The following is an 11029-nucleotide window of genomic DNA, read 5'->3' on the forward strand; positions in this document are numbered from 1 at the left end:
ACATCGTTCCTGGATTTTGAAAGATGAAACTTTGCAATTAGTCCAAAGGGAGTTTGTATACGTGGAGCTTTCCAATTATTCCATTATTGCCTTTTCTAAGGCCCCTGTCATTGAAGGTTTTCCAACCAGAACAAATTTTTATGGATATTCTAGTCCCTCTCCTCTCCTCCTTTTTTTTTTTTTTTGCCATGACCGTGGAGGACAAAACTTTGGAATCAATGGGGAAAAATTCAAACTGCTTCATTAGCAAGAACATCTCCAGGAGGGGAGACAGGTATTAAAGGAATTTTTACAAAATTATTCCTTCCCTTATACTTTCTTTCCTTCTTTCCTTTCTTTCTTTCTTCCCCTCCTTTGCAAAGTAAAATATCATCCTCATTTCTATTTAAAATTGCTATTTAAATCACTATATTTCTCTTAAGCAAGTAAGATGCTTTATTATTATTGAAAATTGTCTCAAACATGTATTGACTAATAACCCACATTTATATAATATTTATAATTTACAAAACACTTTACATGCATTATTTTATCTGATTACCATAATAGCCCAATGAGACAGATAGTGCAAATGTAAGTGGCCCTTGTTAGAGATGAGGGCACTGAAACTTAGTAAAGAGAAGCACACTTACAGTGGAAAGAATTCTGACTTTGAAATCAGAACACTTGGGTACAAATCTAATTTCTCTTACTACTAACTAGTGTGATCTTAAGTAAGCCATATAACCTTATTGGTAAAATGACAAAGTTGGACAGGATGGCCTCTCATCTCATTCTAGAGCTAAAAATCTATTCAAGGTCACAGAGATAGAAGCTCACCCAAACTCAGGTCCTCTGAGGGTTCACATTTCATGCTCTTTCACTGATGCCTTTACAATTCATAGTTTAGTGTAAATTGCACCTTTTTGTCAACACTACTCCCACTCCATCCTTATACCCAGATCTACCATATCCACTGGAAATAAGCAATAAGAAAATTATTTTCACACATTGCTTTCCCTCCCTTACTCTTGATGTTAATGTAGTGATTACACATTTCAGACTTCATTTAGCTTTCATGAAGTGAATAGGGATGAGGTAGAAAGCATTATTTTTGAACATAAAAAATTGGGTGAATGCTAAAAAACAATTAAAAAAACAAGAAACTTTATACTTGGCACATGAAACATAAAGTAGGGAAAAATAGGATTGCAAAACAAAAAACTTGAAAAATTTTGTTGTAAACTGAGTGAATTTACCAGTTGGAGAATACATTGACCACTAGAGGGCTCTAATGTTTCAGGGGAAAAAAGTGATAATTCTAAATTTGACAAGAGCATGATTGAATTCCAACCAGTAGAATTGGCCCTAGGAAAATAAACACCATTTTTCACTTTAAAAATTAACTCTTACCTGATTTTTTGAGTCAGGAGTCCTAAGGGATCCTCTGGTTAATGATTCTTTATTTGCCTAGAAAATGGAACTTGCAAAGGTTTGGAAACAGGGTTTTCCTGGAAAAAAATCCCTTACCCCCCTCATTTTAAACTTCAGGTTTATTAAGCTTTCAGCTAAACTTTACGCCCTATTTTTTTCTTCCTTTCAGTTTCATTTGTCCCTAAATCTTTGGTCCATACTTGATTATTCCATTGTTTTGATAGAATGAGGAAACTGCATTTTTTCCTTCTCTTTCTGTTTCATAAACACCCTAATCAGCTTAATAGTCATTCTATGACAAATATACAATCACTAACTGCTTTCTTTTATTTCTCATCAAGAATGCTTTGTTAATAAACTAAGCAGAAAGGGACCAGAAAATGTACACACAAATAGAGTTTATATTATTCATGTAATTTGCGAACAATGGATTTTTAACTTCACATAGTTCCATCACGGGAGCTCTCAAAAATCTAAGAAGACTTTTAGACTTATATTGTCTGTGATGGGGGTGGGATGAAGGGAGAAAATAAATGCTATGTATCTTAAGAATGGAGGAGAGATGAGAATATTCATAAGATTGTATAATTAGAAGAAATCTTAGAGTTAATTTAATTCACTTTTTATATTTTACAGCTGAAAAATGTTAGTCTCATAGAAAGAGCAGAAGATTTGCCCAAAGTCTTATATCTATATAATTTTTCAGCCTAATATGTGTTAGGGGACATTTCTAGTGATGAAGGAGATAAATAGTTGAAGACAGAAGTCAGATTCTTTTTTTTTTTTTTTTGTCATCAATTGAAAATATTTGTTAAGTACCAATTATGTTCCAGGCTCTTTACTAAATGTTCAAGGTACAAGAACAAAGAATGAGACATTGTCTACTTATAATGTACTTACATTCTAATATTATTGCTTGCTTCCACTCTGACTAGCCAGCCTTCTTTTCTAGTCATATCACATAATATCATTCTTCTAGAGAATCTCTAACATCCATTCTTTTTTTTAAATGTTATTTATTTATAACTAAATGGTTTTTAAAGCCCTTCAAAAGCTGATCCCAGTCCTTCTTTTTCAGTTCTACTCTCAAACTGACCAAACTGGTGTTTTTTTTCATCACACATGATACACCATTTCCCTAATTCTTTACTTTCTTTTTTCTTTCTTTAAAAATTTTTAATAATAGTTTTTATTTTCAAAATACATGCAAAGCTAGTTTTCAACATTCACCTTTGCAAACCTTGCACTCCAAATTTTTCTTCCTCTCTTCCCCCCAACCCTCTCCCCCAGATAGCAAGTAATCCAGGATAAATATGTGAAATTCCAGAACTCAGATTCTTAGGCTACTATCTATAAAACTGTGTACTTAAACCAAATTATAGCTAGTTAGGCTAGTTAGAGCACTGAATTAACAAAGTTGAGGGTAGGGTCTGATCCCTATGTGGGTCAACTGCCTTTCCTCTATTTGGTAGCTACATATTATTGCCAAGTTGAGTCATCACCTTAGCAACTATCTCCTGAATAAAGATTCCTTGCATTAAGAAGGGCAGGGCAAGTAAGTGTGCATTGATCCATGCAAAGCCCTTCACCAATAGTGAAAACCCACCTTGGTTAGTAAGGTACCTGAAAGTAGCACATCATTTCACTTACTTGCTCTCACTTCATGATCTGATTTAAGCACCTTGGGGCATGAGTGCAATTCAAGATTTTGACAAGAAAGTGTAAGCCTTATCATAATCTATCCTTCTACAGAATAGCTAATAAAGTTAAGCAGCTGCTGCAAAATTTTTCTTAGGTGACTGAATGAACACATTTCTTCAAAGAGTGGGAGACAATTGGGATTTTGCATTGTCTTGCTGGGAGGACATTTGGGACAAAGGTCTGGCAGGAGAAAGTTATTTTCCTCCTTCCCATCCCTTTCCCTCCTTCAAAAGGCAAGCATTTTGATCTCGATTATACATAAAAAGTCATACAAAACATATTTCCATATTAGCCATGGTGCAAAAGAGAATACTAGTAAAAGAATAATAAAAAAGAAAGAAAAATTTCAAAAAGTATTTTCAATCTGTATTCAGAGTTCATTAATTCTCTTTCTGGATGTAGATTGCATTTTTAAAAGTTTTTTGGAATTGTCTTGGAGAATTGTCTTGATCAAAGTTTAAGAGTTTCATAGTTGATAATCCTAGTAATGCTGTTACTATTAATAAGGTTCCCCTGGTTATGCTCCCTTCACTTTAAATCAGTTCATATAAGTTTTCCCAGGTTTTTCCAAAACCATCATGCTCATATTTCTTAGAGCATCATAGTATTCAATCCCAATAATATATCACAATTTGTTCAGCTATTCTCTATTGATCTGTAGCTATAGCTATCAGCTATTGATAGGCATCCACTTCTTTGCCATGATAAAAAGAGTTTCCATAAACATTTTTGTACAAATGGATCTTTCCCTTTCTCCTTTTATTTCTTTGGAATTTGGATCTAATAGTGGTATTGCTGGGTAAAAAAGGCATAGTTCCAAATGGTTCTCCAGAACGGTTGGATTAGTTTACAGCTAAACCACTAGTATATCAGTTTCCCATTTTTTCCCCATGCCTTCTCCAACATTTTTAATTTTCCTTTTCTGTCATGTTAGTTTGATAGATATAAGGTGGTATTTCAGAGTTGTTTTTATTTTCATTTTTTCAACAGTGATTTAGAATATTTTTTCATGTGATATGATAGCTTTAATTTCTTTTTCTGAAAACTGCCTGTTCATATCTTTTGATTATCAGTTGGAGAATGGCTCTCTCTGTTTTTGTCTCTATGTCTGTCTGTTTTTCTTTCTCTTTCTCATTAATTTGCCTCACTTCTACATATAAATGTGTGGTCTACACATACATTTATGAGAAATTAAGGCTTTGTCACAAAGAAGTGCTGTTAACAGTTTCCCCCCCAAGTTTCCTGTTTTTCTTCTAATTTTGGCTGCATTGTTTTTGATTGTGTAAAACCCTTTAAATTTCATGCAAGCAGAATTACTTTTTACCTCTTGTGAGAAAATAATATTTTCACTATTTGTAGAATATCATTATATATTATATTATATTATATACAATTATAGAATAATTGTAAAATGTATTTGTAAGCCTGAAAATAATATGGAAATGATTCATTATTTCTCAAAGTTTTTCTTGCTTGTTCAATAGCTTAAACTCATGACCCAGGGTAAGCATAAATCTGTTAGGTTTCCTTGGAATAAAAGGACTATCTTCTGAATGAAGTATCAGTGTGAATGAAGGATTTGCCTTTGGGTAGCAAGCCATTCTACCAACATAGAAACATGAACTAATATAAAAATAACAGATTCCATTTCTGAATACAATATCCCATTTGCCCCTAGAATTATTCTTAGCCTGTCTTTCATCCACTAAGCAACTGAGTCCACATTACTGAGTTCTAGGAAAAGGCTACTCCTAAGTGCCTCTCTGAGAAGATAACACTTTGGAAGATTTGTGATTTGACAATTTCTGCCTTTAATTTCTGAATCTGTTCTCTGAAATTGAACTTTAGACCATTCACTGAAATTATTGCTATTATTTGTGTGTGGAAGAGAGAATGGAGAGAGAAGAAATCTTTCAAAAATTATTTTTCATTGTGACAAGTGAATATCTTAAATAATTTACTCTGAAAGGTGATTTCTTTTTTCTTTAATCAAGACCCAGGGAATTCCAAAATAAAACACAAGTTAATGCAAAGGATTTAACAAAATTGGTCAGTAATATATAATCAGATTTTAAGATTTAAATACCTCCTTCAATATCTGACCATTGTCTGACAAACAAGCTGAGAACATCCAAAAACAAATTCATCAGAAAATGCTAAAGAGCTGAAAAAGAGCATGATGTTCTTTCTGGTTTTTTTTTTTTTTTTTGCATTCCTTTAGAGACAGAATTGGTGCCAATGCCTGATTTGTCACATTGGGTGTTAGACAAACTTTAGTTTGAGACAACTAGATAATTCTGTACTATCTCACTTAACCATATGTATACCACTGATACCTTCTCCCATTCAATTTACATAAAACTAAAAGAAACAACTAAATAGGGACAATTATTAATGTTGAAAAGGGATTCCTCCAAACACTTAAAATAATGAAGTCTGAATAGTACATGACTAATTGTAATTTCAGAGAACTGAAGATGGAGTAATTACTTACTTTTTGGCAGAAAAGGTAAAAGATTAAAAGTGCAGACTGACATATCTAATTTCAGACATGGCCACTGCCCTGATTTGTATTTCTTAGTGTATGTGCATTTGTTATAAGAGAGGACTTCATTTGGGAAGAGATGAGTGAATAAATAATGACAAAAAAAAAAAAAGAAAAAAAAAGCATTGAGTAAAGCATTTAAAATGCACAAGAAAAAAAAGTACAGAACAAAATACGTATCAATTTTCTTACTATGTTGTTAAATTTAAAATATGTTTAATAAACTGTACTTAACAAAACTTCATAGTCTCTTATACAATCTTTCTTGTTCTTTGTATAATCACAGTTCAATAGTTCCTCCCAAATAGATTATGGAGACTGTTGCTATATGCAATATTTTTAAGTGGAGGTAAAATCTTAGGGAATTAAAATTTAGCTATTGTCTTTGAGGAGCAATGAGAAGACTGAGAGTCTAATTGTTATTCCGGAGAAGTACCTGTCATTGTTAGAGAGAGTCTGAATGAAATACAAAGGACTAAGAGAACTTTAAGAAGGCAAATATAACTCATCTTATAAGGAAGCATTATGAAGAGACTTTTTCTCATAGAAGACGCATTTAAAATAATTACTCACATGCTTGTTTGCTTTTTACACTACTGGTAAATTACATATCTAGTATTTAAGCCTAGGATAGTAAGAGAAGGAAGAGGAGGAGTGGGAAGACAGGAGGGAATAGATATATATAGAGAGACAGACACAGAGAGAGAGACTGAGGCAAAGGGACACACACAGAGACAGAGACAGAGACAGAAGGAGAGACAGAATCAGACAGAGACAGAGATACAGAGACAGAAAGACAGAGATTAGCAAAAGTTTATTGTCAAAAAAATTAATAGATCATATTCCAGCCTCTTACTTTATCTCTGTCTGAGTATATTTCCAGGGTATGCCTTTATAAATAATTTATTGTGAGTTTCTACTTTCTAATCCATTCTACTAACCTTTTCCATTTAATGAATGAGTTCATCATCCCATTCAAATTCATGATTATGATTGTATGCTTCTCATCATCCTGTCCTCTCATAGTTTTTTTTTTTTTTCTCTTCCTTACTCGTCTTTAGCACAGAGATAGCAGTGCTGAGAAAACACAGTGCTAATAGTCTATATTTGATGCAATCTTTTTTTTTTTTTTTGCTTTCTTTCTCTCTCTCTCTAGCAGTCTCACCACACTTTCATCTTCATACAGTTCAGCCCACTACTTCTCAATTCTTATTCCCTTCTTCTCTAACCTTCCTTTGTACTTTCTGGAACATTTGAACTACCATTGACACATTTTCCTTCTTCCTAGGATTTCCTTTCCTTTCCCCATCCCATCCCCAATCCCTGCCATTTTTTTTTTTTTGTTGTTGTTGTTATTCTTGAGTTCACAAAAACTTTATTCACTTTGGAGAATTCTTCATCTCTGGCAAGGTTAATATCTAGGACAAGCTCCACATTTCTTCCCCAAACATGGGACTAGCCCAATGGAGGAAACAATCATATTCTTAGTTTCTTGCTGCCACCCCTATCTCAACTGCTAACATTCTAGAATGTCCTTTCCTTTGGAGTTTGCTTTACTTGTCTATATCCTCCAGTTGATAGCTTGTTTCTATAATCTCCTGTATTGAAGTTAAGTTTCTCTTTTTCTCAAGATTTCAGGAATTAGTTTAGTCTTCTCTTCCAAATTAACACCTGGATATAATACTTGGAGACCTCAATATGTATTGCAATATTTCCTCAAATTCTCTGGTCTCTAAACTACCTCAAGTTCCATGCCCTACACTTTCATTCCTCCTTAACTATCCATGGCAAATTTAATGTCACCACCCAAGTGGCTAAGGCTGAGTGAAGATGTAAGAAATGGGATTTAAGATCTCTTTCATTTATAAATGTTATCTTCATGATATATAACTTTGAAATTTCTCTTTCTTATTATACTCTCTTATCCTTCAATCTGTTTTCTCTGTCTCACTTTTCATAGCCTATTTTTCACTGTGCCTACAACTTTCAGTCCTACTATCATTCCCTCTTCTCATAGTACTTCTCTGATGTAATTTTCTTTCTTCACAGGTTTAAACTTATGGCAAAGCAGTTCAGTTCTACACTTTTCTCTAACATGAACCCTTTGCCCCTCATATAATTTATTTTTTAAAATTATTTTTTTCAAACCAGCCCTAAAGTCAGGAGGACCTGAGTTCAAATTTGACCTCAGACACTTAACACTTCCTAGCTATGTGACTGGGCAAGTCAATTAACCTCAATTACCTAAAAAAAAAAAAAATTCTACTAAGAAATGTTTACTTTTTATTCCTTCTATCTCTCCAAGAATTTAAAAAAGAAAGAAAAAGAAAACTCTTGTAACAACAATTATAGCTAACATTTTATAGTGCCTATTATGTGCTAGAGTTGGCCCAATGGAGAGTGTTTCAGGTCTAACGTTAAGAAGTCTCATCTTCCTGAATTCAAATCTGGCCTCAGATAATTCCTAGCTGTGTTACCCTGGACAAGTCACTTAATCATATTTGCCTTGGTTTCTCATTTGTAAAATGAGCTGGAGAAGGAAACAGTAAACTACTTTATTTTTGCTAAGAAATATCCAGATAGGATTATGAAAACAGCTACGATGGAAACAACTGAATAACAACAAATGTTTGGACATGGCCAAGATCATACAGATAATAAGTATTTCATGAAGTTAGATTTGAACTCAGGTCTTTCTGACTCTAAACCTAGCATTCTATTCACTAAAAAACAAAATAAAACAAACCAAAGAAATTCCCATGTACTCCATTTCCAGAAATAGATATCTTTTCTGCATCTTGAGTCCATAACTCCTGTGTTAAGAGATGGGTAGATGCTTAGAAAATAATAGGTTTTAAAATCATAGGTTTCTATGGGAAATGAGTGTGGACCACAACCTAGCATTTCCACTCATTCTGTTATTGTTTGCTTACATTTTTGTTTTCCTTCTTAGGGTTTTTTTTTTTTAACCTTCTTTCTACATCTGATCTTTCTTGAGCAGCAAGATAACTATATAAATATGTATACATATATTGTATTTAACATATGCTTTAACATATCTAACATGTATGGGACTACCTGCCATCTAGGGGAGGGAATGGGGGGAAGGAGGGGAAAAGTTGGAACAGAATGTTTTGCAAGGATCAATGTTGAAAAACTACCCATGCATAGGTTTTATAAATAAAAAGCTATAATAAAAAATCATAGATTTTATTGCATTGTTCAGATTTCCTAAGTCTTTCAAAATTGTTTTTTTAATATTTTAAAAATTTTAATTATTTTTAAATAATCTTGTTATTATATAATTATTCTCCTAGTTCTGCTCATTTACTCTATCTTAGTTCATGTAAATTTTCCATGTTTGCCTGAAACTTTCCTTTTTATCATTTCTATTGCCTTCACATACTATAATTTGTTTAGTTATTTTCTAATTGTTCTTTGTCACCACAAGAAAAATCATTGTAATTATTTTTGCAAACATGTATATTTTGTATATACATCATTTACCTCTTTCTTTGATCTCTTTGGATTTTAGGTCTAGTAGTGATATGACTGAATAAAATGATATACTCTATTAAATTAATTTTGGGATCTAGTTCCAATTTATTTTCTTAAATGGTTGGATCAATTCATAGCTCCAGCAACAGTGGAGCCCTTTTTAACACTGGCCATTTTCTTTTAATATCTATTTTTCCTATCATAGCATTGAGGTAAAACTTCAAAATTGCTTTAATTTATTTTTCTCTAATCGTTAATAATTTGGAGCATTTTGTTTTCATATGGTTATTGACAGCCTGGAGTTTTTCTCTTGGAAAACATCACTTCTTATCGAGTATAACAATTGGGAAATCTCTTTAGTCATAAAAATTTTGTTTGTTTGTTTGTTTTTTTTTGTTTTTGCTGAGGCAATTGGGGTTAAGTGACTTGCCCAGGGTCACACAGCTAGAAAGTCTTAAGTGTCTGAGGTCAGATTTGAACTCAGGTCCTCCTGACTTCAGGGCTGGTCCTCTATCCACTGCGCCACCTAGCTGCCCCCAGTCATAAAAATTTTGAATCAATTCCGTATGTATGTTGGAAATGAGACTCTCTTTAGAGAAATTGGTCACAAAGATTTATTTTCCATTTGACTTTGCCTTCTAATCTTAGTTGCAGTGTTTTAATTTTATTCAGAAGCATGAACATAAATAATGTGCCATAAGGAGGAGCCTTATAAACTTAAAGAGCCCCAATACTTTAATAAGTAATTTCTTGACTTACTTGTCAAAGAGAGAGAGATAGTGTTCAAAGGCAACACTGGTTTATCAATCAATTGATCAACAAGAATTTATAAAGTTCTTATTTTGTGCCAGATATTATGCCAGGTGAGAATAGAAATGCAGATGTGAGGCAGACCCTGCTTTCAATGAACTTGTATCCTATTTGGCAGAAACAACATATTCACTAGTAAGTAAAATTGGTATTCTATACAAAATAATTACACAATTATGGGAGTCTCCAATAAGTGGAAGAACAAGGAAACTCCTTTTTATTTGATCTGAATTGAAAAAGAAATGTGCCTCCAGTGTTCTGTGAGGCTTCCTTTTCCCTTCCCACTCACTTTGGTTAAGATATGAATGAATATAGACAAGAGTTACATATGATGGGCTGGCCCAGATGGGTTGTGACCTACATTATTGAAGTTGATGTCTAAGTCAATAAATTCACAGGATCTCTTAAATATTTGAGTATCAGTGGCATATTTGATTATTACTACAGATTGGCAAGTGTGTCATAATGACATATTCCATGTTTTTTCAACTGTGGACAAACCTAGTTAGATTCAGATAACTTCATCATCTGAGGTTGACTACCAGGTAATTACATTTTACTTCAGCATGGAAAATCATGAAAATTCTCTACTAAGGCATGGAGGGTAGGGTGTGATTAGAGCCAGTGGAAGGAGTCATCACTCCAATGAAATTAAAGGCTATAAATTGATGGAAGTTTGAATAATCATTGAATGAGATACACATGAGATGCCTTCTAGCTTGTATATTCTTTGAATCTGTAACAAAGGCACCATACAACTGACTTGATATTGTTTTGTTGTAGGATTGACTGGTTACCATGGAATGAAAACACAACAATAGTATAAATAATCTATGGGGATAATTTGCGCTCCTGCACTCAATGCTATTGGACTTTTTGAAGGAGATTTTTAAAAAAGGCACTGTGTAAGTTCATGCTATTGTGATCAATTTAAAAAATATATGGAGTCATGCCATTGATGGTCATAGTCTTAATGAGAGCTGAGGATGCTAGTCAGCAATATGTAAAAGTGGAGGTTCCCTTGTCCCTAGAAATTTTTTTGATAAAAGGATAGAGGGTAAG

This window comes from Antechinus flavipes, chromosome 1, assembly GCF_016432865.1.
Source record: "Antechinus flavipes isolate AdamAnt ecotype Samford, QLD, Australia chromosome 1, AdamAnt_v2, whole genome shotgun sequence".
Taxonomy (NCBI): domain Eukaryota; kingdom Metazoa; phylum Chordata; class Mammalia; order Dasyuromorphia; family Dasyuridae; genus Antechinus; species Antechinus flavipes.